Raw genomic sequence first — 27,917 nt, 5'->3', positions numbered from 1 at the left:
GCTTTGATGGCAGTTCTGATCTCTTCCTCCTGTATTTTTGTTGAGCTATGTGACCGTCTCTAAAGGGAGTGTGGGAAAATTGCTAGGCCACAGGTAGTTTCTCTGATCTGTAATGTTTAGGGGCACTGCCGCCATAGTTCCGACATGGTATCGGTGTATCAAGGACTGCTTGCTTTCTTCAGCCAGACACAGTGTGCCTCCTTCATCTTGTAGGGTTAGGATATTGTTGCAAGCTTTCCATTTCGCTAGTTTGCACACTCGGATTTTATTTGCCTTATTACCCCCTTGTGTTACCGCTAGTATAGTAGTATTGTTTGACTTTTAATATAACCTGCAATGTTCTTTCTGCAAGATGGCACCTCTACCTTCACTTTGGCTATTTTCAGCTGGCGTCTAGCTCTAATGGATCCTGAGGCATTATGCGCCCTCTGCTTTATCTGAACCGCCTCTTTGTGTCCCTTTCTAATGCATACCCTAGCTTTCTAGTAGGCAGAGGTCAGCACCCAAAGTTCCCCTCTGACCATTGCCTTCATGAAATGATGGCCAACCCAATCTCCCGGCGGATCACACTATCTTTTAGTATAGGGTTAAACAGAGGGGTCATCTCCGAGACTAACAGAGAAACAGAGACTGATGCATGATACCAGAGGGTTATGAAATCTATCAAGGCCTCAGGGATTGCAGGAACCAGGGATGCGGAGACCAAGCGTGTGTTTCGTGAGAACCACCTGTGGGCATGGGAATAGTGGTTGTAGTCTCTTGGGGTGTCATTTCAGAGCCTCCAGATGACCACCAAATGTAATTCTCAGAGAACCCTTGCAAATGCCAATACGTTTCTATAATCCCCACTTGTAGCCGGTAGTGATTGGCTGTAGTAGGGTCAGGAGTGAGGTTGAAGTGGCCTCCTATTACCACAGTAGCTTCATCAAAGGTCGGGATCCTCCCCAGCAAGTCTATCAAAAATAGGTCTTGTCGCTCATTAGGGGCATAGAGTGATATAAATGTGAAGGAAATCCCCATCTAAGGTCCCCTGACCCTAGGCATCTCCCATTTGGGTCCCTCAGGATCCCTGATTTTAAAAAGGGAGTTGCTCTGTCAAATAGGATAGCTAATCCCCTCATTTTCACCTCACCTGAAGCAAAAAACACAGGTGAAAAGCATTTGTGTGAAACTCACTTTGTCTACTTTCAACAGCTGAGTCTCCTGTAGGAAGACCACTGATGGGGAGGAAATCCCCCCAATTTGTCTAGTATTGATATTGCCCAGATATGGGCCTAGGGTGTCAAAGCCAGCAAGGAAAACAGGGAGCCCCATGCATTTCCCAAAAGAGGACACCCGTGGGAATCCGCAGAGGTCTGCCTTGCGCAAATTGCCCCAGTTTTTATTACCCACAATCCCTGACAAAGTGTGATATTTGGTGGGGAAAAAACACAATTTTCACTTTGTCGGGGGTTCTGGGTAATACATTCTGGGCTGCTTTGCGCATGTCAGACCTCTGTGCATTCCCACGGGTGTCCTCTTTTCGGAAATGCATGGGGTTCCCAGTTTTCCTTGGTGGCTTGGAAACCCTAGGCCCAAATCTCTATGGTGTGCACATGAGTCAAAATCCTGCAATTCTGCAATGAGAGCCACACCTCGGGTGCCCTGGTGTCGTACCTGAGAGACAATGGGCAAATCATTTGTACAGCAAGTTCTCTTTGGTGTGCGCAGTAAAGAGTAAAGTGCTGTCACTAAGCCCATTCACATGCACCTTTGCTCACACTTCTCATGCATACAGGTCACAATGCAGTCGGACAGGCAAAATGGGGTTTAGCACAAGGAGCAACCTCCTTGTGTAGCACAAGGATGATTGTCCTTTTGAGCAGTGATGCCACGGCAAGTCACCCACCGTATCACTGGCCATTCGTACCCCTTTCATGTCTGCAGTCAGTAGGCATCCATTTCAGCAGTCGCACCTCTACCAAATCACTTGCGCCAGAGCAAGCGTATCAACACACTTACACCATGTGGACATCTGCTCACAATGCAACCGTGTCTCTGGCAATATCTTGTACAACATTTTCCAGCAATTGCATGTGAACTGTGTCTGTATTCAAATATCATGTGGCTGCTTTTGAATCCGGCTACTGATAGCAAGTGCACATTGGCTAACTTGGCCGCCTGCCCTACAGGCGCGGTCTTTCACACCAACTTCAAGTATGGCCATAGCAACTATGTGTAAACATTCATATGTGCAACCTAACTCACACAAAACACACAACTTGTAACATGGCAATCATTTCTGCAGTGCTGGGAAAGTGCATTCACAGAAATGACATCTGCATATTCTACGTAGCTTTACCTCATTCACACACCAATCGTATCCAATTCATTCCTACAGAAGACATGTCACTTACACCACACATAACCTTAGTTGAAGTAAAACAACAAAGAAGGCAGGGTGTTACGAGGTACGCAAGACACCGCCACCATACAGATGGTGTCCAAGTACCACTTTCATGACACTTAGGACTCAAGGGAGGGAGCCAAAGTGGCATGTACTATTTTCAAAAGACACGCCTTGAGTGGAGGTAACCTGAATGGTGTTCTGGTCTTCTCCAATGCACCCCTCGAGTAGAGGGAGCAGGACAGGCTTTTTTTGGCGTTTTTTTGCATGCCAATCCTTAGGTGGAATTTGCCGGAATCGCGTTCCTTTACAATGTACGCCTGAAGTGGAGGGAGCTTCATTTACGTTTTTTTCTACAGCAGGCCCGAAGTGGAGCAAGCTGCACTAGTGTGCCTTGCCAAGACACCCCAAAGGGGAGTGAACCAGAGTGGTGTTCCCTTCTTCTCCAAGGCACACCTCAAGTGGAGGGAGCTGGAGTGGCATTCCTTTCCAAGATGCGCCTGAATTGGAAGGAGCATGCATTGCTTTACTTTGCAAGTCACACCTCGTGCAGAGGGAACTAGACTGACGTTTCCTTGTGAGGCCGGCCTGAAATGAAAGGTACCGGGGTGGTGTACCTTTCCCAGGCAGACCTCAAGTGGAGGGAGCAGGACTAGCACTGCTTGCCAAAGCACACCAAAGGGGAACGACCCACAATGGAGTTCCTTTCTTGTGCATGGCACGCCTCGAGTGGAGGGATCCATAATGAATATTCTTTCGCAGGCACGCCTCAAATGGAAGGAGCCTGATTTGCGTCCCTTTGCAAGTCACGCCTTGAGCTGAGGGATCTAGACTGACGTTTATTTCGTAGGCAGACCTCAAGGGAAAGCTACGACTGTGGTGTGCCTTTCCAAGGCAGGCCTCAAGTGGCGGACGCAGGACTAGCAATGCTTGTGAAGGCACGCTAAATCAAGTGAAGTGAGTTGACATCCTGTTGCATTTTCATTGAAGGTACACCTCGAGTGCAGGGAGCAGGAGTGGCATTCCTTTATAAAACATGCACACATTCAGAGGCTAAGGGTCCCTTTCAAGGAATGATGGGCATTTTCGGAAATCAGTTGATCTCCCAATATTTTTCCTTTGTATGATACAAAAGGAAACAAGTCTGAAAGCAGAGGGCTGGCTGGGAAGAGCATTGGGGACAGTACACCCGAGTATCCTTCCTCTTTCCTTGTTTTGTACACACCGTACATTTTCTGTAAGGTTGTGTCTTCATAGCTGTGGGAGGAACACAAAGTGTCGCTTTTGCAATCTGGCCACATCGTCTACCGCTGGAAAGGAGGGAATTTGTACATGGACCATAGTCCGAGATTGAATAATTGATGTTTCAAAGTTCATAAAGGAGAGGTTGTTTTGTAGAGTTAGCTGCACAGTGCACCACATAAGCATTGTACATTGCCATATGCACAATACGTGTGGCCAACTTTTTGTACCAGAAGCACGACTTGCATTCAGCACGGTATGACTCAAGCACTTGGTCGTTTTTATCTACTTCACCCATGTACTTGTTGTAGTCCAGAATGCAGTTGGGCTTCCACGCTTGCCGAGTCTGTCCGCGCGGAGTGACTGCTTAAGTACTTTCATCATGAGAAGTACTTAGCATGTACACATCCCTTTTGTCACAGAATTTCACTGCCAACAGTTCATGCCGCCGCAATGCTATACATTCTCCCTTGGCCAACTTCTTACACACAAGTTGTCTGGGGAAGCCTTTGCGGTTACTGCGGATTGTACCGCATGCCAGTGTGCCCACATTGAACAATTCCTTGAACAGTGGAATTCCTGTGTAGAAATTGTCCACATAAAATGGTGACCATTGTGGAGCCATGGTGTGAGAAGATCCCAAACTATCTTCTCACTTGTCCTTCAATGGGCTTGTGCTTGGAGGGTTTAGGATAGAGTCTTTACAAGTGTAGACTCTCATGCTGCAGACATACCCAGTGGTACTGGTACTTTCACACAACATATACATTTTGATCCTGTATCGTGCTCTCTTTCTAGGAATGTATTGCCTGAACAGTAGCCAACCTTTGTACAACACCAATGATTCATCGATGGATATGTTCTGGCTAGGAACATAGTGAGTTAAGTGCTCCAGAAATGGCTGGAGTTTGAAGAGCCTATCAAAGTTTGGGTCAGTTCTGGGTAATGCTGCCGAGTTGTCACTGAAATGCAACATACAGCGCAGTGTTTGAAAGCGATTTCTACTCATTGTAGCTGGAAAAAACGGGCAATAAAGTGGGGCTAAAGTAGACCAGTACATTGAGACAGCCAGCTGCTGTGATATTCCCATGAGCAGAATGAGACCCCAATATTTTCTCATCTCAAAATCGGTTGTAGGAACCCATGCTTGTGCTCTGGACTGGGGTTTCAGAGTGGGACCCCTTGACCTCAAGAACTGTGCAGCGTATACATTGGTTTGCTGAACCACATCTGCAATGAACCCATCATCAACAAAAAGGTTGAAAAATCAATAGGCTGAAACCCATCTGTATTCACTGTGCGCCCTGATATACCAATGAAAGGGGGCAAAACAGGCTGAGCCATTAATGGAGGCACCCACTGCGACTCTTCAGACATGTCAGCAACTAGCACATTGTGTGGACGTCCTGCATGTGCCCCCCCCTTACAGGTCTCCTGCGTGTGGAAGTGTGCAAAAAGGTGGATGCACTCTTTCTTCCTCTTTGTCATCATATGATGATGATGAGCAGGAGGAGGAAACTTTCAACGATGGACAACTCACTTCTCCAATCACTTTCCCGCTGACCCTCAGAAGCACTATCTATTACAGATTGCATATCCACCTCTGTGCCTTGTTCTGAGCTAGACTCCATCACTGCAGCTAAGGCCTCTGCACCAGACATTGATCGATGAGAAGCCATGAGTACTGTCGCTATGGAACCCTTCACTGCCCAACGACCAGATGAAGACTGAAACAATAAGTATGTGTGCTTCTCAAAATATGGAACGTAGTAAGTGGTATTCAGTGCCACAAACCTACACCACACAAGTATGCCAAAAGGTCCAGACTTTGCTCACAAACTGTAGCAGCCCTCTGCAATATGACATACTCTATGCACGCTACAAGAAATGGAGTACTAGTTTGCAAACACTCTAGTGAAATGCTAAGGACCAGCTGACTGCTTTCCTAAAAGTAGTTATACAGCTACAACACACCTGCACCTAAATCAAAAACAACAAAAAAGCTAAGGACGATGTCCTCTTACGCTATACATTACACAAATACAAGTGTGGGGACGAGGATTGCAGCCACACTACCAATTCAGAAACAGCCAACGTGCGTTGCACCATCCCCTCCTCCAGGGGATGCTGGTGGATGGGAAATGGAGGTGAGAAGCAACCATGCAATGTATTAGTGATTGGGTGAGTTGTAAAGCCAGAGGCAATAAAGACACAGACAGGGAAGATAAGAAAGGAAAAGAACACGGCAGGCCCTTCCAGACAATTTCAGACACACTTTTGACAAAAATACCTGCTCATTCACATAGGGTTCTGTGTTGGAATGGGGAAGGTTACAAGGACGAAATCAATGCAAGGGCAAGCAAGTGCAATTAGGCTGATGCAAGTGTTGATGGGTAGCAAAGAAATAAGCAGCACCGACATACTAAATACATTGACATACCATGTACACAAACAATTGCTAGGAAGTGGGAGTCTCACTGTCAACATACTTACTCACATTTTTATTAACATTTCACACAATCAAGTAAGTCCATCAGTTACTGGGCTCCCCCCCTGCAGCATAGCGTCTGGGCAAAATTCAAAATGTCATCAATAAAGATTTACATGCCTTTTTGGAAAGGTGCTCCTCGTCTCTGTGAAACATCACTTCACCTTTGATGAAGCCATGGTGAATAGTCTTAATTCTGTCACTGCCCTTTGTCAGTCTTGTGAGCTCCCCATTGAGTTTACTCACCAAGGAGTTGATGGTCCTTGCATTCCCTGGAGTTCTCCAATCCCTCCTGGGAATCATCTGGGACCAAGCCACCACAGTGTTTGGAAGATTCTGTGCAATCCATTGCAGTTCTGCCATGAGCTGTTCCAGTATCCCCTTCGATCTCACAGACGCCAAATCATTTCCTTCCAGGTGCACCACTATAAGGTCAGGGGGGGCATCTCCTTTTGCCTGGGCATCGCTGATAGCTCCTCTGAGCTGGTGAAGGCGCATCCTCCCAGCCCCAAAACAATGCACCGCAAGGTCATCCCTACGAGACCCAGATGTGGTTGGCCCTCAGAAAAGTTGTGCAGCCCTTGGGATGAAAGAGTGGCTGATAATCCACACAACCCTCATCCTCACTAGGAAATGGAAACAGGAAAACCCCCATGAATATGGCCAGACATACAGTTTACCAATTAGCACAACGATTGCTTCTAGACATGGCTCTAGCAACAATCTCAGACACACACTTCCCCCATTCTGACGTGCACCTCTCATGTGAGGTTACAGTAGCTCGATACGTAATTGGCACATTCTTATCGGGGGAACGAGGTGAAGACCACAGTATGTCACCTTGTGCCAATGACACAGTTGTGCTGGCACAATTGTAATCAGTGGAGGTTTCTGCTCCTGTGGGCCACTGATTGCACTACACGGTGGTAAGGTGACTTGCACACTTTGCCAGGGTGACTATTCTGAAATAAACTCCACAGCAAGTGTGCTTTGCATGCTCTCTGAATATAGGCACCCTGACTGGATGTGCGCCATTCATCACAAATGGATGCAACTTTGGCCAGTTTCATTGGGAGAGCTTTGACCACAAATGGGTCGGGGGGCACCTCATGCTTGCCTCCCTGGGCCTCCTACGAGTGCTGCGTGAGGTACACCCCCCTCCATTTGGGGTGGGGGGAGAAGGCCACCAAAAAACGTGGGACAGGCCCCCCAGTGGGTGGGACAGTAAGGTTTGGGCACCCTGGGAGCAGGATGGCACACTATTGTGCCCATCTGCGCCAAGGGGAGTTAGGTGAACAGGAAAAAATTGAAAATGGCAGGCTGCACTTTGGGGGGGGGGGGCTGAGGGGCACCCTAAACCGCCGGGGAATTTTGTAATATGAATGGGGGTGCACCTTTCCACCCCCCCAAATGGAGAGGCGGGCCATCTCATGTAGCCCTCCCTGGGGGGCAGATAGGTGGGGGGCTGTCATGCACTCCTCCCTGGGGTCAGGTGTCCCTTCCTAGGAGCAGATATCTGCCCCCAGGGAGGGCTGCATGACATGGCCCCCACTCCATTGCGGGAGGGGGGGCCACCTCTCCTTTCCATTAGAAAATTCCCCCGCCGGTTTGGGGTGCCCCACAGCCCCCCTAAAATGCTGTCTACCATTTTCACTTTTTTCCTTTTGTTTACCCAACTCCCCTTGGCGCAGATGTGCACAAAGTGTGCCATTCTGCCCCCAGGGTGCCCAAAATCTACTGCCCCACTTGGGGGGGCCTGTCTGACATTTTGCATAACATGGCCCCTAGTCCAATTTGGGTGTGGGGGAGGGACACCCCCTTTCCATAAAAACAATTCCCTGGTGGTCTAGTGGGGGGCACCAAAACCACCCATGCAGTTTTCCTTTTTTGTTTACCCTTGGCCCCATTCCTTAGGAGCAGATGGGGAAGGATGGGCACCCATCTGCTCCAGGGGGGCCCTAACCTGCACACACTTTCCTGGTGGCCCTCACCCCCCCCCCCCAATTGGATGGGGTGGCACCTCATGTACTCCTCCCTGGGGGCAGAAATGTGGCCCCCAGAGAGGGCTACAAGGGGTGCCCCCTTTCCACTTGGTATGGGAGGGAGCTGGCCACCAGCCTTTCTTTTCCCAAAAGAATCTGTGGTGGCTAGTGGTCCCCCCACCCCATTTTCTTCCCCTCCCCTGGGGGCAGATGATCACCCATCTGCCCCCAGGGGTCTCCGCATCTGAGGCCCCATGCTTTGGGGCCTCGGGGGGAGGGGGCCGCTTACCTAGTAAGCAGCCCCTCCACCCCGACTTTGAAAACAAATCCCTGGTGGTCCAGTGTATTGCTGGCTACGGATCGAGCGCTCTGCGCCCAATCCGTGACCAGCAATGCTGTCACACAAGGTGTCGTTGGAAAGGGGAGAACAGCCGGAGATCGAGGCAGAGCAAGGTGGACACTCACCTTGTGTTTTCACTGCGGCAGCCGCAAATGGCTGCCGTAGTGAAACTACTTTCAATTTCATGTCGGCGTGCGTTACTCACGCTGACGTGAAACTGAAGGTAATCCAGCCCCCAGGCAGTGAGGAGGGACCGCCCCCTCACATAACCCGGGGGTTGGATTACAGTTTTGTGCGAACCCTGCTATGCAGGGATCGCTCAAAACAGAGTGCCTAAAAGGACGAGGCATCTCGTCCTTGGCAACTGGGAGGTAATCCCAAGGAGGAGATACCTCGCCCTTGGCACTTAAAGGGTTAAAGTCATTCTCCTAAATAGCAGTGAAAATGGACTGCCTATTCATAATGGAGACAGAATTGCACAATTGATTGTGGTACCTGTTAAACTAAAGGTGAGCCTTCCACGGTTTTAATGATTCGTGGGAACAAAGGTTTTGGCTCATCTGATAGGATGGTGCCTGCTGCAAAAGTATGGGTTGAGAAACTTACTGGTCCGCCCGTGCCGGCTGATGTAATTGCGTCCGGAGATGATCAACTTGTATTGATGATGGAACCTGGGAAAAAGAAATGGATGCATATCCCAGCTGACCAGTGTTTTTTACTTGAGTGATGTGCCTCACTGATATTTCCTTTTTCTGAAATTTAGTTTTAGATCTTGAGGGTATCGAGTGCCTGTGTGTGGCAGGTTGGAGTCCATTCAGGAGGGTCCGAGTTCATGTCCAAGGATGTGGCAGACTTTGCTATTCTTCAAGTGGATCAAGACTGTTACTCTGCCCATTACCTATGCCCCTGAGGAGGCGTTGGTTGCTGCCTATCGGATTGCCTTCAGAAAATGGCACGAGCACAAAAACAAAGTACTACCTTTCTCCCCTCCTGGAATTACAGCTACTTTTTCCCATCATGGTAACTCAGCATTGGTTAAACAACACAAAAATGTTTGGATCTTTTTGGCCCACGAGTCCTTAACATTTCACATTTTTGTTTGACAGATGTACATAGCTCTGCAGACTTAATTCCTACTTGTTTGGTTGCGATTCCAATGCCTATCCTAATCTTGAAAAATATATTTGGTATTCTGCATAATGATTCTATGGTACAGCATTCGGATATTCAAAGTTCGTTTTCGGTGCATGAATATTGCAAGTTTTGCGATGACACTATTTACAAATGGAAGAACGTGACTCACATTATGACACATGATATTGCTCCTGCTGACGTCTGCTACTGCATGACATGTGATCCTACTTATCAAAAAGTGTCAGCAATTGAAATTGGATAAACACGTCAAAAGAACTGATTTTGAGAACCGATTAGGTACTAGATCTGTAAAAGTATGTACTGATGTTTCGAACAATATGATATGCAATTTTACAATTGTCACGGCTAGCCACCTGAACCATGTTAAACTTCTATCTGATGGGTTATTTCCTTGTGGTAATTTTACTTATTCTTATATTCCTGCTAATATATCAGGTGGCCCTTGTGCTTTGACACGGCTTAGTTTAATGATGTATCCATTGAAACCTGCAATTACACGTTCTATACGTGCCGCTTCATATACTACTTTAACTCCAGATTGTAATTCTGAAGTACACTTGTTTTCTGAAGCTGAAGTAATAGCCATGGCTGTTTCTGTTATTGGCGTTTGGGGTTTAGCTGGTGGTGGTTACAAAACCATGATCAAGTTTGCCTTTTAAGTGGTTAAGGTGCTTAATGAAACCTCACAAATATCATGTCACGACCCTCGCCCAAAACCCCCTCTGGCAAACCCATTGGCCAGGTGCAGTCAGGACTCGGGCCTCTAGAGCCTGGCATCCTCTTCAAAAGCCCTCAAGGGGCAAGTCCTGGCGCCTATGGCGCCAGGCTCATACACCATGAAAAACAAAGTGCTTGGGAACTACTTTATTGTATTGGCATCCACATAGCTTGGTTCCTTAGAACCAAGCTATGCGGTCTAGTGTTTTGGGTGTGGTAGCCTAGGGACTACTTTACCTGGACTATTTTGTTGGGGCTATTTAAGCCACATCGAGCAAGACAACACGCTTTGCGTTACTTTGCAGCTTGTAACGTGACGCTCACCGTGTCCAGCTATTCCCTCGAACCTCAGAGAAGCAGAACCTGCAAGGAGACAAAAGGAACATCATTAGCAGCAGCATCTTACCTGCAGTCTTCGTCTTTAAACACTCGCAGCGACTGAGAACAGCTTCCTCGAATCTGCACGCCTCCCGGACAGAACGACCTGAAAGAGGAAGATAGGGGCAACATTAAAGAAAGCAGTAGAGACATTTACAAATTACAAACTGCTCAAAAGGCTTACCTGGCTGGTCGCCTCTCGGCTGGCACCACTCCGGACATTCCACTCGCGCTGAAGAACACTGCGACCTACAAGGAAGGAGAAAACAGGTTAGCAAAGGCAAGACTTGGCAGCGCTGTGCATAGCGCTTACTTGCCGCATCCTAGCGCTCTTAATGCGCCATCATTTACCAGCGGGGCTCAACCAAGCCAGTTCGCCGCGTTGAAGCTCTGCATACCTAAGGGAGAAAAAAGAGACATTTTAAACAAGAAAGGCATGCAGGATAGCAACAAAACTAAAGAACAGCAATAAGACCTACCTGAACAATATCAAACGGGCTGGCGTCAGTGAAGTAACTGGACCGCACTGGCCCATGAAAGACAACGCGCCCTGCAAAGAAGGCAGGACGGAGAGCACGCCTAATCCTACCACAAGGTGAGGAGAGGGCGCCAGAGGGACTGAAATCATAAGGGGGTGGAGGGAGGATACTTACCCCAGTCGGTCAGTCTTAAACACAGTCCTCCTGTATTTTCAGGCAGAACCTTCCCCACAGACCACATCAAGGCAAAGCTGAGAAGCATACCAGCGAGTAACCCGGCTGGGTGGCGTCCCTGTGGATACCAGGTGAGCGTAACATATCATTGATGACATCACTGATGACATCACATGTGCATTTACTTTTCATAGCAAGTCCCTACAAGTTGTTGTGAATGTAATGTTGGCAAAAAAGTGTCAGGGGTGATCGGGAGATGTGTGATGAACTACATACTTCATTACGCAATGTACTGCTTCAAAGAACATTCCATTGCAGTGTTCTTTCTAGTACAGGAACCTACTCATACAGAAACATAGGCATTGGCTGCAGCATACACTGTAGAGGTGTAATATTTGTAATTCTCCAGCATGGGGTCTGGCATGGATTCACATGCTCATGAATATTCCCTGTCGTCAGGCTGGGAATCCTCGGTAAAAAAAAAACCAGTATCAGTTTCGTTTCTGATCTGTCTTTCGTAGTAATAACCAATCACTGGTCTCTGCGTCATACTGACCACAGCCAATGACTGCCCTCTACCTAAGCACCGCCTCTGGCAGCCATCTTCAGATTTTTACCGCACGTTCATGTGTTGGGATCCTCGTGCTATTGCTCTCGAGTTAGTGCTATTTTTTCACGTTTTTTCTCAAAAACTTCGTTTTTTTCGGTCAAAAGAGCCTCAAGCTCCACCGACTCTCCATCCGATCAACGGGGACCCGTGTCGGATTCGTCTGCGCCCCTCAAGGGTGAAGATTTCGTCGAGCTACGCTTTGGAGGACTCCAGAAGCTTCTCAGGCCCGGACATGGCCCAGGAGAAGGGAAGCTCGACGCCCGGAAAGCTGTTCAGGGTCTGCCCTGGATGCCAGCTGCAGAACGTCTTTAAGGAGGACGAACACTCCTTTTGTCTCTACTGCTTACATGAGGACAAGACGCACATGGAGAAGGACTGTGCGTTTTGCGGCAATATGTCGGAGCAGACCATGAAGGACCGCCATCAACGCCTCACCAACTGGCTGGAAGGGAAGAGCCCGTCAGGCGAGAAGAAGAGGAAGAAATCCGAGCGGTCTTCTAAGACCTTTGAGGACGCCCCGGCGACGGGGGTCCAACACAAGGCCAAGCACCGCAAGTCCGCTGGCACCGGGAGCGCCGAACGGTCGGGCTCTATGGGCGCCAGGCAGGGCGCACCCTCCCCGGCACCTTCAGCCACGAGCCAACGCTCTGGGTCGGGTAAGAGGAAGGGCGAGCACCCGGCGAGGCTCTTGGAGAGGCCCCGGTCGAGCTCGAAGGCCCCATCGGAGGGGGAGCGAGGCAGTGTCCCCCCCCTCAAGGATAAGGCGGTGAGCGCACCTAAGGTGGTGAAGGCCTTAATCCATCCGGCCAAGCCCTCTATCGATACTGTCGCGGCGGCCCTGGCTCAGCCTGTGGAGGCTACACCAGTGGTGGCGATCTCGGGGCTCAGAGTCTCCCGGCCACCTCGGAGGGAGTCCTCTTTTTTGCCCATCGATAGGACCCCCGTGAAATCCCCGGCGGGGAAGAAAAAGGGGGGGCAGGGCGTCGTCGTAGATTCGGCTCCAACCTCGGAGGAAGAGCTGATCGAGGTCTTAAGCCACGGCCTTGGCGTGGATGAAGACCGGCCCGTCGGGATGGATCCCGACGCAGGTGACGACGACATCGTCGAGGGTGCCGACGGGGCCCCTGATCGCCCGTCGGATTCCCCTCTGCCAGCGCCGCAAGACAACTCGGCGGCCATTTTGTTGGCTATACAGTCCTTATGCTCAGAGATAAGGACGAGACTACCGTTGCCGACGGAGGAACCTCTCCCGTCGGGGGATCCTGAACCGGGACCTTCGGGTGTTCCCCCGCCCAAGAAAAGAAGGATTCACCCTCCACCTCCTTTTCAGCCGTCGCGACCCGTCCAGCCCTCCTCCCCGTCCACACGAGGGGATGATACGGGGACTGACACGGCAGCGACGGGTACGGACGACGAGGTATACGACGAGGATCTGCCGTCGTCACCTCCCACCAGGGCTTCTCCGCCCGACGAGATTGGATCGTTCCACTCCATGATCGCCAGGGCATCCGAGCTCTTCCAACTCTGCCCTGAGGAGAGGAAAAAGGAAGGATTCCTTTATCAACGGCGCGAGGCCAAGAGGAAGACGGTCCTCGCGATGCCTCTACTGGACGACATTTGGGATGAGGGCCTCGCCCTCCTCAAGAACCCTTCCACGACGCCAGCTAGAAGAGACCGGTACGAGAAGAAGTACCGGGTCCCGGACGCGGCCCCCCTGTGCCTCCGGGCGCAGCCTACCCCGGACTCCGTCGTCTCCGCGGCGGCCAGGAAGAAAGCGGGGGGGGGTGCGGCCTCCACATCGACTTCCCCACCGGACGGCGAGGGAAAGAAATTGGACGCTATGGGACGCAGGGTCATCTCGTCTGCAGCGACGACGATTAAAGTGGCCAACGCCTTGGCTATCGTGGCCCGCTACGACAGGGAGCTATGGTACAAACTGGCTCCCCTGCTGGACTTCCTACCGGACGACAAGAGGGCGGATGCCCTGGAGATCCTACAGGAAGGTGAGGTGGCGTCGGACCACGCCATCACTATTGCGACGGACATCGCCGACACTGGGTTTCGCCAGTTGGGCAACGGCGTGTGCCTTAGGCGGCGTGGATGGCTCAAGGCTACGGACTTCCGTCAAGACGTACAGACCAGAGTCCTGGACATGCCGTTCGATGGGAACAACCTGTTTGGGAAAACAGTGGACGATTCCCTTCAGGCCATTAAAGCGGACACTGAGACGGCCCGGGCCCTTGGCGTTCTGCAGCAACGACGGACGCCCTTTCGGAGCAGCGGAGGCAAGGGCGCCTCCAAAGGTTCCGGCGGCGGTTTCTCCACCTACCGTGAAGCGGCCCGCTCGTCGTCTCAGGAGGCCTACAGAGGACGAGGCAAGTCTGGCGGACCCCGCCGTCGTCGCCAAGGAGGTCAAGGCGGCAAAGCCTCGTCGAAACAGGATTGAACCGGCCGTGGGGTCGGGCCCCCGCCGAAGCACCCCGGTGGGAGGCCGGCTGGCGAGCTTCGTCAGCGTGTGGGAGTCCATCTCCACCGACCGTTGGGTGCTGGACGCCTTAGCCCGGGGCCACGCGCTCGAGTTTCAAAGAAGGTGCCCGTGCGTCCCCCCCCTGGCCAGGAAAGAGCTTCACGTCCCTCAGCTTCTCCTGGAGGTAAAGGCGATGCTCAGGAAGGGCGCCATCGAACTCGTCCCAAAGAGGCTTCGGGGCTCCGGAGTTTACTCGAGATACTTCCTCGTGAAGAAGAAGACGGGAGGATGGCGCCCCATCCTAGACCTGCGACGTCTGAACAAGTTCATCAAGGCGCAGAAGTTCCGGATGGTCACCCTCCAGCACGTCCTGGGTCAGGTGGAGGAAGGAGACTTCCTGTCGTCGTTGGATTTGGAGGATGCCTACTTCCATATTCCCATCCTAAAGGGGCACCGAAAATTCCTCAGGTTTGTGGTCCAAGGGCGTCACTACCAGTTCAAAGCCCTCCCCTTCGGACTACGGTCGGCACCCAGGGTATTCACCAAGTGCCTTGCACCGGTGGCGGCGCAGCTGCGCCGCGAGGTGATCCACGTCTACCCCTACCTGGACGACTGGCTCATCCGAGCCAAGACGAGGGAGCTCGCCGTGGAGCACACGGCAAGGACCGTCCAACTTCTCACGGACCTGGGATTCTCCGTGAACTACGCCAAGTCCCACCTGGTACCCGCGCAAAACGCACTGTTTCTGGGAGCGAAGCTCGACACAGTGTCCCTTCTGGCCTCCCCGTCGGAGGAAAGGACCGGATGTTGGTTTCCGACGCGGCCAAGGTGAGGTCCATCAAGTCCCTCCTCGGAATGATGTCTTCTTGCATCTACCTCATTCCCATGTGCAGGCTCCGGATGCGCCCGTTGCAGGAGTTCCTGGACGCGCGCTGGATCCAAACGACGGGCGGCTTCGAGGAGAGGATCACACTCGACGAGAGTTTCCGCCGAGCGGTCCGGTGGTGGGGCACCCGCGCGCATCTGACGGCGGGCATGGACTTCCAGACCATCAGGAGACAGTGACCACGGATGCCTCCCTGGAAGGGTGGGGAGCGCACACCGAAAATCTGCACGCGAGAGGCCTTTGGCTCCCGACGGAGAAGTCCCTCCATATCAACGTCCTGGAGCTCCGTGCAGTGTTCTGGGCCCTCAGGTCCTTCCTTCCGTCCCTCAAGGGCAAGGTGGTGAGGATCTTCACCGACAACACCACCACCATGTTTTACATCAGGAAACAGGGCGGAACCAGGTCCCCAGCACTGTCCAAGGAGGCGCAGGACCTGTGGCATTGGGCCGTCGCCCAAAGGATGTTTCTGGTGCCGTTTCATCTGGGAGGGATAAAAAACACCATCGCCGACTCACTCAGCAGGGAGCTGCGCTCGTGCCACGAGTGGGAACTACGGCAGGATCTAGTGGATCGCCTCTTCCGACGGTGGGGCACACCCCAGATCGACCTGTTCGCGACGGCGACGAACTCCAAGTGCCGGAGGTTCGCCAGCAGGTTTCCCCAGGCGAGGAGCATGGGCGATGCTTTCTCGTTCCCCTGGGAGGGCCTGTTCCTCTAAGCCTTCCCTCCTTTGCCACTGCTAATCCGGCTCGTCAACCAGCTCAAGAGGTCACGGTGCAGGATGATCCTCGTCGCACCTGCGTGGCCGAGGCAGATATGGTTCCCGGACCTTCTGGACTTGTCAGCGTCCCCGCCAATCAAGCTGCCGGTGGACGTGGATCTACTCTCCAGGGAAGGAGGCGCCATCCTCCACCACGACCCGAAATCGATGAACTTGCAGGCCTGGCTCCTGCAGCGCTAGAGTTTGGAGGATACGACATACCGGCCGACTGCAGAGAGGTTCTTGCAAAGGCCAGGGCTTCCTCGACTCTTAAATGCTACGGACACAAATGGAAGAGGTTCTCTGTCTGGTGCCACGCACAGAAGATTAACCCTCTACGGATTACGGCTCCCCAGGTACTGCCGTACCTGCTGACGCTGGCCAAAGCTGGACTGGCACACGCGTCCATCAAGATTCATCTTGCTGCGATCTCCTGATACACCAGAACCACGGGCCGGACGTCCTTGTGGTCTCATCGTCTGGTGAAAGAGTTCATGAAGGGACTGTTCAGATCGTTCCCGCCGGTGAAGGCGCCGGCCCCGGCGTGGGAGCTCAACGTGGTGCTGACCAAGCTCATGGGACCTCCGTTCGAGCCTCTGCACTCGGCCCCGTTGAAGTTTCTGTCGTGGAAAACAGCGTTTCTTGTGGCCATCACCTCCGCACGACGGGTGGGAGGGATCCAGGCCCTTTCCTGCAAGGCCCCGTACTTGACTTTTCACGACACGAGGTTAGTGCTCAGGACGCACCCCTCCTTCATGCCCAAGGTACCGTCGGACTTCCATCTCAACGAACCCTTGGTGTTGCCTGTGTTCTTCCCGTCGCCTTCGTCGCCGGCTGAGAGGACTTTGCACTCGCTGGATGTGTCTAGAGCGCCGAAGTTCTACGTGGACCGCACAAAGTGTTTTCGGAAGACGTCACAACTCTTTGTGAACTTTGGACCTGTCAATCAGGGGAAGGCTCTCTCGAAGGCTTCCATTTCCAGATGGCTCTCCGGCTGTATCAGGTACTGTCATCGGTTGGCAAACCGACCGCTGCCTGGCCTCCGAGAGCCCATTCCACCAGAGCGATCGCAGCTACCACGGCGTTCCTTTCTGGTGTGCCCCTGCTGGACATATGCAGGGCTGCTACGTGGAGGTCGACGCACACCTTCACGAAATTCTACTGCGTCGATCGGGATTCCAGGGAGGAGTCCAGGGTCGGCCAAGCAGTGCTGCGCAACCTGTTCGCCTGAGGTGAGCCTGGTGAGGAGGTAAGATGCTTAATGTTGAGTTTGATGTAATGCTTAATGTTGAGCCTTTGCCACCTCCCGTGGTTGTGCATGTGTGTACTGCTATGTATTCTTTATTCATGAGCATGTGAATCCATGCCAGACCCCATGCTGGAGAAGGAACAAGTTACTTAACTGTAACTGTTGTTCTCCAGCATGGGTCTGGCATGGATTCACATGCGAACCCTCCCGCCTACCCCTCTGCGGCTCTTCACTTGGTCATACTGCCACTTCACGTGCTTCCAAATCTGAAGATGGCTGCCAGAGGCGGTGCTTAGGTAGAGGGCAGTCATTGGCTGTGGTCAGTATGACGCAGAGACCAGTGATTGGTTATTACTACGAAAGACAGATCAGAAACGAAACTGATACTGGTTTTTTCTTTACCGAGGATTCCCAGCCTGACGACGGGGCATATTCATGAGCATGTGAATCCATGCCAGACCCATGCTTGAGAACAACAGTTACAGGTAAGTAACTTGTTCCTTTTCCAATGTTGGATAGTAAAACAGTGAATGCTTCTGTATCAGACCTCTCCGTACTATGAGACATATACTAAGTAGGTAATAATGCATCACTTACTACAAACTTGTACTACTTCACACACAATATTAAGAGACCACAATGCATACAAATATGGGGCTTATACAGGGAGAGTAAAGTAAGCAAAAAAGAGGCACTATCATTAGCAACTGTGTATAACCAACATGACCATCTTCAGGCATAAAAATGATTGCTGTGTTTCAGGCCTGCTTCTTCCCCTATGTATGTTCATCATAAGATGTGAATGAACTCTAAGGAAAGTAATGTAAGAACAGGTGAGAATGGCAACGTCTACAAATGTAATACCTTTTGAATTTTAAGTTTCTGTCTGTCGGTGAATAAGCCCACCTGGCCTAGATATGTCAGTGAACAGAAAAAGTGGGGGCTAGACAAGTGATGTCATCAATGATATTTGTGATGTCATCTTTGATGTCATGGGTGTTATTCTTAGCAGTGGACAGTGGTGACGCGAGTTATAGTTGCTTAGCTTACCATAACTGGCGAATTTCAGGGGTTTTCGGTTTTAACCATAACGTCCCTTTAACAGTTTTTTCCATTGAATTTCATATTTTTTTATTAGTGCAACTTAACCATAACGTCTCTTTAACAAAGTTTTTTTCAGTGAATTTCATGGGTTTTTACCAGTGCATGCTATTTCCTACAAGTTACTAATATCATGTGCAATATAGCAATATATGTGTCCAATTTACAAAGTGTCACCTTAAAACACTGCCATTTCCCACCTTCTGGAATCATTTTTAACACTTCCATACACTTTTCGCAACTATTTCAACTGATTCTGCATCCGTAGACGTCTACAAACATACGAACATCTGACTTCATTGCGAACCTTCCGGACAGTGCCACATGACTATATGCTGGTGCGCGGCATGATGACCTGTGCGAGAACCCATCCGCACTTCACGATAAGATCCGTGCTTCGCGGACAGTTCGAAACTGCATTTTCTACTGATCTAGGAACTTTCTACTTCAAAATGTCCCTTGTACAGCTCCTACACCTATTCCTACTCATAATCCATTAACAGTCTAGTGCACAGTACATACGTTTAGCAAAACTGTTATTTATCTTAAAATGGCATCAGCCAATGCCATCCCTCATTACCAAGAGCCACCACCACTGATGTAATCAAGGAAGGAGCATGACAAACACTGCCCCCTCCCTTAGAAATAACACACGCGCAACATTTTCCCCTGTCCACCTGCCCCTCCATATTAATGTTTGGTGCCCCTTCCCTCGTTTCTCCCCCCCACCTTTCCTTCTAACCTCTCCTGCCCAAAAAAAAAATACATCTGAAAACCACAAAAGAAATGTTCCTTTAGGATCCACCTTTCACAGTTAAAAAACAGAACTAAAAAAAAAAATCCATCTACTTTCCATTTCTCAGTAAAGTACATAGACTAAATAAGATTTTCCAACATTCCATTTGCATTTTGTGTTATGCTAATGGGAATATTGTGACGTTCATCCCCAGTTCCAGGGAATGGAACGGTGGATACAGGCCGGGCAGCTCAAATTATCAGCCCAAGCGAAGCAAGGGTGGATAACGATGTCTCCGGACCATTGTCCCCCCATTCCAGCCCCTGTAATGGGGGATGAAGGCCATTAGCACCCTAGGTTCCCAAAGCGGGAACCTGGGGTGCTAAAAAAAGGATTTTTCTTAGTACACGTGTAGGAAGGGAAATAAGATGGCCACCATGGAAATTGAAGGCGGGGTTCCATACAGGGCCCCTTTTCAGTTTTCAAGGCAGCCTGCAGAAGGCGAAAAGAGAACCCTATGACCATGTTACCACAAGCAAATTTTTCTTCCCTTTCAAACCTATCCCAATTTCGAATAACTTTGCCACAAAGCCAGTCCCAGGTGGAAATGGCCACTTTAACCCCATTTGTTGTCCCTCCTGGTCATGGCCAGTAGCCAAATTGTCCGGATCATGACCTTATTCCATGACCCAGACAATGTGGCCATTGCCCATGGCCACACGCTACACCTCAGTCACCAAAGGTATATCACTATTTTTTGCACCTACATTATGACACTTGTCAAAAAATAAAACACAGACACATTTGCAAAACCATGCCTTAAGGTCCTTGCCAATGCTCCTTACACAGGTTTCCTGGAAATCCATCCATGTTTTATTTTTTCAAGTGTTAAATGTATGCACATACAATAGTCGTATAATTTAGCCCCCACTTGACAAAATCCATTTAGACTTTACAAAAACATTTATATCTACATTTAAACTCTTTTTGCAAACTTTTGTGTAGATTTGTCAAATTGCACCATATTTATAAGCCTTTACATTATTTTGGGACCCCCTCTAATTTTGCCACCTCTTGACAGAATCCCACCAAACTTTGGAAACTCATTCAGAATCAGGTCAGAAATATAATTGCAGAATTTCATGCAGTTTGATTAAGTGGCGCCAAAGTTATAAGCCGTCCAAGAACTGCTTTTCACCAACCCTGTAATGCAGAGGTGTCCGCGAACTTCACAGGACTGTTTGCGAACATCTGGACTGTTCGCAAACTTTTACGGCGAAAAACACCCTTTTTTCCACGAAGTCCACAGACACCGGCTCCTTTTCGCAAATACAAGATGGCTGGCATTTCCAAAAATGTGATGCACTTCACGCTTTTCACTATCCAATCAGTGGGCGTGTCCGATGTCCGCGGACACCACGTTGCCTTCTAAGCCAATCGGAGTCCTGGCCGCGGACCGAAAAAGGAAGTGAGTCCGTGGCCCGAACCCAGATAGCACACATTTTTTTGGACCTACTTTTTTGTTGTTTTAAAAAAAACTACTGGACCAATTTCCACCAAATTTACAGAAGCACGCTTTCTGGACAAAGTCGCCGCTCCTACCGCAAATTTGGTGAAAATCCGTCCAGTGGTTTGGGCTGTAGGCGTGAGCAAAGGTTTTCTCATTCAGTCTATGGGAATAAGAAATAGGGACCCCTCCCTATAACTTTGCCCCCCCTGGGTGAAATCTCACCAAACTTTGCAAAAAAATTCAGAGCGGGCCATATACTTTCTTTTGCTAAGTTTGGTAAGGATTCGTCCAGGGGGAGTGAAGTTATAAGCCACCCAAAAAGTGCTCTTCCTATGGGTTTAGCAACTTAACCATATATATATATATATATTTCTGAGGCTTGTGGAATCTGCTTAGATCACATGATGTGCATAAGCCTAGTGGAAGCTGCAGAGTATTACAGTTTGTTTTTCGAAACTCGTAAATGGGCGTCGACACAGGGCGTTCCAGTAATACTATCCCTAGTGTGACGTCCACTGTACCCATGATCCCTCACGCGTCTAGGCCCCTCAGATTTTTTTTTTCCGCCATACTGGTCGGAAGCATTCCGCGGAGTTCCCTGGCCTTAGCCATACTTTTGCTAAAATATTGTTATATTTCCCCTTTTCTCCACCCCAACGTCGAGTCACCGAACATCCACACTCGACGCCGGCCCGGAGAAAGAATCGACCGTCGAGAGCTGCATGACGGATGTGGGCCTCGGAAGGCCTCTGGCCTCGACCCTGCAAGTAGGGAGAGTGGGGGGTGGACATACTCTACACGCTTTTGGTATATAGGTACATTCCTATATATTCCTACACTTATTAACCCGCTGCCACAAGGTGCATATGGAGGGTACCCCTTTCCAATTTTGTCCCAAGTGCAACCGCAGGTACCCTTGGGTTGACAGACACGCCACGTGCAATCTCTGCTTACCGAGGGACCACCCAGAGGCTAACTGCAGAGCGTGTAGTAGGTTCAAACCGAAAACACTCAAGGACCGTTCGATCAAGCGTTGGGCCCACCACGCCAGGCGTCAAGAGGCCATGGCAGCGGAGGGCTCCTTCAGTGATGGCAGCAACGCCGTGCTTTCGGACCGCAAGGGCAACGTGGCGTCAATTGACAGCCAAGCGCAAGTCCCCGACCTCGGAAGGTCGTCCTGCAAGGCGGCTATGGGGAAGACCCCCGGTGACACGAGCGCTACCCACAGCACTTCCACAAAACACATGAAGTCCAACCGAGACTCGACGCGCACGTCGAGTACTCGGAAAGAGGCACATAGAGAACGGTCCAAATCAGTGTCCTCTGGGCGTTCTCGATCTAGATCGCCGCATGACTTTAGGCAACCATCCACTGTTGCCAAGAATGCCTCGCTCCCCAAGGTAACGGAGGCTCGATCGTCGGAAGACGAAGCCGCCCTCTATCCCCAGACCGCACTCCAGGAGTCGGCGTCAACAGGCCGCGCAACGGCTGTTCCCGAGTCCCAACATCCACACTCGAGAGATAGGGACACTACCCCCGAACCTCGCCGCCAGGTGTCGAAAGGCTCAGAAGGGGCAAAAAAACAGGGTAAACACTCTTCCACCCACGGGGAAGGGGAAAAACAACAAAGGAAGCAGTCTCAGCCTCCTTCCACACCTCAAAAACATTCTACTCCACATAAACAGATGGACAAGTCTGCTGTTATCCCAAAGACCTCTGTTCAAACCAGTAGGTCTAGTCAAGATAAAACAGGGAAAGGCCTCCAAGAAAGAATCATTCCCAGTTCAAGAGAATGGTCTAGTGATGACATACAGTCATGTCAAGGATTTCATCATTGGCAGATTTCTACGCCAAAAACCCTGAACACTTTCTCTCTTATACCCCCGACGGGTCAACACCCTCAGGCTCTAAGGATCCTATACCCCCAAGTAAGAAGTCCCGGGTTGAAGCTCTTACTTCAGACCCCTTCGGTATACAGCCCTATTCTCAATATCAGGGATATCCATCCTTTTGTGAGGATCCAGATTTTGGCATGTTGGAAGAACAAATTGGGACGGGCTACTATGGGATTATGAGGACCAAGAGGAGGAGGAGGATGATGACCCGGAAACCTACAGGGTAGATTCCCCGGTAGATAAAGAACCCCCGGTTACCGACTCCCCTGTCAACAACCACCCTCTCTTGAATGAAGTTCTGTCCAGAGCGGCAGAACACTTCCACATTGACACCCAGGGTGCTCAGGAAGAGAGGGACTTTGCCGAGGAGTTAGTGGGAGAAAGGAGACCTGTTGCCCAGGCCATCCCTTTCCTTAAATCAATACAAAGAAGGATAGACCCTTCCCTTGTTAATCCCAATCTCACTACGGCAGTAAACCTCAGAGTTGAGAAGCTTTTCAGGGCAGCCCAAACAGACCCACTGTACATAAGAGGGCATCTGAAACCGGACTCCCTGGTAGTTGCAAACACCCGTAAGAGGGCGGGAACACCCTTGTTATCGTCCGAAGCTCCTCCCGACAAGGAGAGCAAGACGATTTATGGCTTGGGCAGGAAAGTAGCCTCCACTTCCGACTACCAGGCAAGGATTGCCAACTCCACCGCCCTGCTGGCGAGTTACAACTGCCACCAGTGGGAAGAAGTCGCGGCACTTATAGATTCCGCCCCAGATCCATTAAAAAGCCAATTGGCACGGGTTTCGGCGGAAGGAAGAGCCGTGTCCGGTTGCATATTAAAAGCAACCTCCGATGCCGCGGATAACGCCGGTAGATTGATAGCAGAAGGTACTGTTATCAAAAGGCATGCTTGGGTGCGGCAGTCTGGGTTCGAAGCCGAAACCCAAGCATCATTGATAGATAAACCGGTGGAGCCGGATCTATTGTTTGGAAAGGCAGTCAAGGACGTGCTGAAAAATGCCAAGGACAAGTATGAGACACTCAAATCCCTAGGACAACTAACCAATAAAACCCCAAACCAGTGAAGGAATGGCAATTTTTTGTCACCCATGCGGACAAAATGCCCAGAGAGGGTCTAACTATTCCCAGGGGCAGGGTACACAATGGAACAACAGCCAGCAGTCTACCCAGGGTTATGGCAGGGGTAATAAGAGAGAACGTGGTAAAGGTAGAGGTAGCCCCAGTAGAGGCGGCGGCACGCCTCCACCAAAACAGTGACACTCCGTTCAGGGTCCCTTCTCACGCATCCCCAGTAGGGGGACGCATTTCCAACTTCACCCAAGCTTGGGAAGGGATCACATCAGACAGATGGGTGCTGTCCACAGTGTCTGCAGGATACTGCATAGAACTGTTAGAGCATCCCGAAACCACCCTCCGCGACAAAAAATACATTCTTTGGACCACCAGAAGATCCTCCTCGAGGAGATCGTCAATCTTCTAGCAAAGGACGCAATAGAACTCGTCCCGGGTCACCAGGTAAACAAGGGTATTTATTCATCTTACTTCCTTGTGCCAAAAAAAGATTTGACATTGCGCCCAGTATTGGATTTACGGCCTGCAAACAAGTATGTCAAGCCCCAAACATTTTGCATGACTACTCTCCAAGAGGTAATCCCCCTCCAAACAAGGGGGATTACATGGCAACATTGGACATGGAAGATGCCTGTTTTCATATTTCCATGTTCCCAGCGCACATTAAGTACTTGTGCTTCAAGGTGGACAGTCGGCACTACCAGTTCAAGGTACTGCCCTTCCGGATAGCTTCGGCTCCAAGGGTATTCACCAAGGTACTGGTGGTGGTGGCAGCACACCTACGCAGGGAGGCAATCCCAGTGTACCCTTACCTGGATGACTGGCTCATCACGGGGGAGACCCCAGTAATTTGCAGAACAAACATTCAAAGGACGATCGACCTCCTCTTCAAATTAGGTTTCTCAATAAACGAGAAGAAGTCAAGTCTGGTGCCAAGCACCTCCAAACAGTTCCTAGGAGCTATCCTAGACACGCAAGAGGGGTTGACCTTTCCATCAGAGGAAAGAATTCTGAATATACTGCTGCAAATTCCGCAATATCAGGGCGGTCGCCAGATAACGGTACGCAAAGCAATGCGTTTGCTGGGCATGATGGCGTCATGTATTTACCTGGTCCGCCACGCGCGCCTGCGCATGCATCCCATGCAGGAATGGTTGGCGAAACAGTGGTCTCAGGCAAGTGGTCAGTGGGACGATCTGGTGGTCGTTTCGCCAACACTTGTACAAAGCCTTCACTGGTGGACAAGAGAAAATCTGTCCAAGGGGAAACCCTTATATGATCCCGAAATACAGGCGGTAGTCACAACCGATGCATGCCTGACAGGGTGGGGAGCACACCACCTCCATCACACAGCTCAGGGTCTCTGGTCTCACTCAGTGGCCAAGAATCACATCAACCTGCTAGAGCTTCTGGCAGTATTCAGAGTGCTTCAAGCGTTCAAGCCCTACCTGCTGAATCTGTCAGTGCAGATCCGGACGGACAGCACTACAGCCATGTTTTACCTGAACAAGCAAGCATGGACTCATTCGCCAAATCTGTCCAAGCTTGCCCAGAAAATTTGGATATGGGCACTCAGACGGAAGATCTTCTTGTCATCTCAACATGTCCCAGGGGATCTCAATTCTCTGGCGGATGCTTTGAGCAGAGAACCCCTCCCAGAGGAACACGAATGGTGTCTACACAGAGAAATCGTAGAAGATATCTTCTCTCAGTGGGGTTTCCCCACTATAGACCTATTCGCCACAAGCGAAAACAGACAGTGCCCAGGATTTGCATCCAGGTTCCCCCAGCCAGACTCCCAGGGGAACGCCCTGTGGATGAACTGGTCAGGGATGTTTGCGTACGCTTTTCCACCAACACCTCTCATCAGGAAGGTGGTCAACAAGATGAACAGAGAATCAATGACGCTCGTCCTAGTTGCTCCCATGTGGGCGAGACAACTGTGGTTCCCACACCTACGCAGACTAGCAGTGTGTGAACCCATCAAACTCCCAGGCTGGTACAACCTGCTGTCCCAGCACCAAGGTCAAACGGTGCATCCTCAACCCAACTCATTGAACCTGGCAGCATGGCTCCTGAGGTCATAGAGTTCGGACATCTCAAATTACCACAGAGGTGTATGGACATCCTAAAAGAATCTAGGAAGCCAAACACGAGGCACTGCTACTTTGACAAATGGAAACGATTCGTTATCTGGTGCCAGAATAAGCAAGTCAACCCAGTTGATTGCACTCCTCCCACAATGGTCACATACATGCTCCACCTGCTGGATGCAGGACTGTTATTTAACTCACTGAAGGTACACCTGGCAACGCTGTCCGCATACACCACCTCCCATAACAAGGTGTTGTGGTGGAAGATACCAGTGGTTAAAGCTTTCATGGAAAGAGTAAAAAGACTTCACCCTCCTATTTCAAACCCACCACCAGGACGGGACCTTAACGTGGTGCTATCTAAACTCATGGGCCCCCCCATTCGAACCTGTGCATAAAAGCAGTCTCAAACACCTGACTTATAAAACAGCCTTCTTAGTAGCAATAACATCTATAAGAAGGGTCAGTGAAATTCAGGCTCTGTCAGTGCAGGATCCATTCTTTACAGTTCATAAAGATAGACTGGTTTTACGTACACACCCTAGGTTCTCACCTAAGTTTATTTCTAAATTCCACGTGAACCAGTCCATCGAGCTTCCGGCTTTCTTCCAAGACACCCTAGATGTGCGTAGGGCGGTCCTCTACTATATAAACAAAACCAGACCGCTAAGGAAAACAGATCAGCTGTTTGTCTCCGTAGATACAGGCAGAGAGGGAGATTGCGTCTCTAAAGGTGCCATCTCCAAGTGGATTGTTAACTGTATCCAGCTGTGTTACTCTCTTTCTGAAAAAACTCTGCCTTTCACGCCAAGAGCCCACTCTACAAGAGGCATTGGGGCCACTCTGGCTTTCATTGCAAATGTACCGCTTGACACCATTTCCAAAGCAGCTACTTGGAGCTCTATTCACACTTTTACTCAGCACTACTGCATTGACACCCATTCCAAGACAGATACTCAAGCGGTTCTAAGACATTTATTTGCTCATGACCCTTCTCACATCCCACCTCCTTCTTCTAACACTGCTCGCTAATCTATGCACAGCATGTGATCTAAGCAGATTCCACAAGCCTCAGAAGGGATACATTACTCACCGTAATCGTATTTCTGATGCTTTTATCTGTTTAGATTCACATGCGACCCACCCTTCCTTCCCTCTGAGAGAAGGCGCATGGATGCTTGTAGTTTTATCTATCTGCTTGAATTATCTGTACTCGCGCTACTCCTCACGCTACCTCATGTCAGAAAAAATACAATCTGAGGGTGCTAGACGCATGAGGGATCATGGGTACAGTGGACGTCACACTAGGGATAGTATTACTGGCACGCCCTGTGTCGACACCCATTTTCGAGTTTCGAAAAACAAACTGTAATACTCCGCAGCTTCACTAGATGTTGGCTTATGTACAGCATGTGAATCTAAGCAGATACAAGCATCAGAAATACGATTACGGTGAGTAATGTATCATATATATATTTCTATTTTTATTTTTTTATTTTTTTTTTTACTTCTTAATCCCGTCCCCTTTCCTCCATTCTGTATGGGCGTCCCTCTCTGGAAACTGAACATTTTTTACCAGAAAAAATGTCTTTCCCCTTAAAATGTAGTTGCGGGTGCGGCACTAGGAGCTGCACTCCCTTGACTTCGCCCTCCAGCGCAACACCCCAGTCCTCTTTTCCACATCGACAGGAGTGAACCAGCTTCACCAGCGCTGTGGGTGAGGCCCTTTTCTCCCCTCATAATTCCACGCGTGTCTAATATTTTCCCATGGGATCTCGGTCCCAATGTTTAATTTTTTAATTATTAGGTATATTAATTTCAACCGCCCTCCGGTCCTTCACCACTCTGTGGTGCATGTCGGCACCGGTAGCCTTTAGTAGGTGGCCTTCCCGCGATGGATCCTTTCCGATGTCGGACCCGCACCCGCTCTGCCTCCGCTGCCTTGGCAACAACCACGGCTGGGGCGCCTGTTCGGTGTGCAGCACCCTTACTCCCCGGTTACTGAAGAACCGTAAGGTGGAGGGAGCTGTTCTCTAGGTCTCCTCCATAGCAGTACGTGCATAGGAAGATGAAGGGCAAGGTAAGTATTCTGTTCACCAAAGCACCCTGCACAGTTGATTACTTCCCCGGGAAGCAACCTAGCGGGAGGGGCCACCCAGGTCCTGTCACCAGCTAGGGCACCTA

The 27,917-nt window shown here is 50.3% G+C and overlaps 1 protein-coding gene across 3 annotated transcripts in view; it reads left to right on the top strand.

Annotated features, from left to right (window-relative positions):
• Positions 1–27,917, top strand: part of ACAD10 (acyl-CoA dehydrogenase family member 10) — a 2,051,508-nt gene that overhangs the window by 1,165,236 nt on the left and 858,355 nt on the right. The window lies entirely within an intron of this gene.

The sequence above is a fragment of the Ambystoma mexicanum genome, chromosome 10 (assembly GCF_040938575.1).
Source record: "Ambystoma mexicanum isolate Mex_15411 chromosome 10, UKY_AmexF1_1, whole genome shotgun sequence".
Classification (NCBI taxonomy): domain Eukaryota; kingdom Metazoa; phylum Chordata; class Amphibia; order Caudata; family Ambystomatidae; genus Ambystoma; species Ambystoma mexicanum.
The sequence above is the reverse complement of the archived record's forward strand: the minus strand, read 5'-3'. Positions and strand labels throughout refer to the sequence as shown.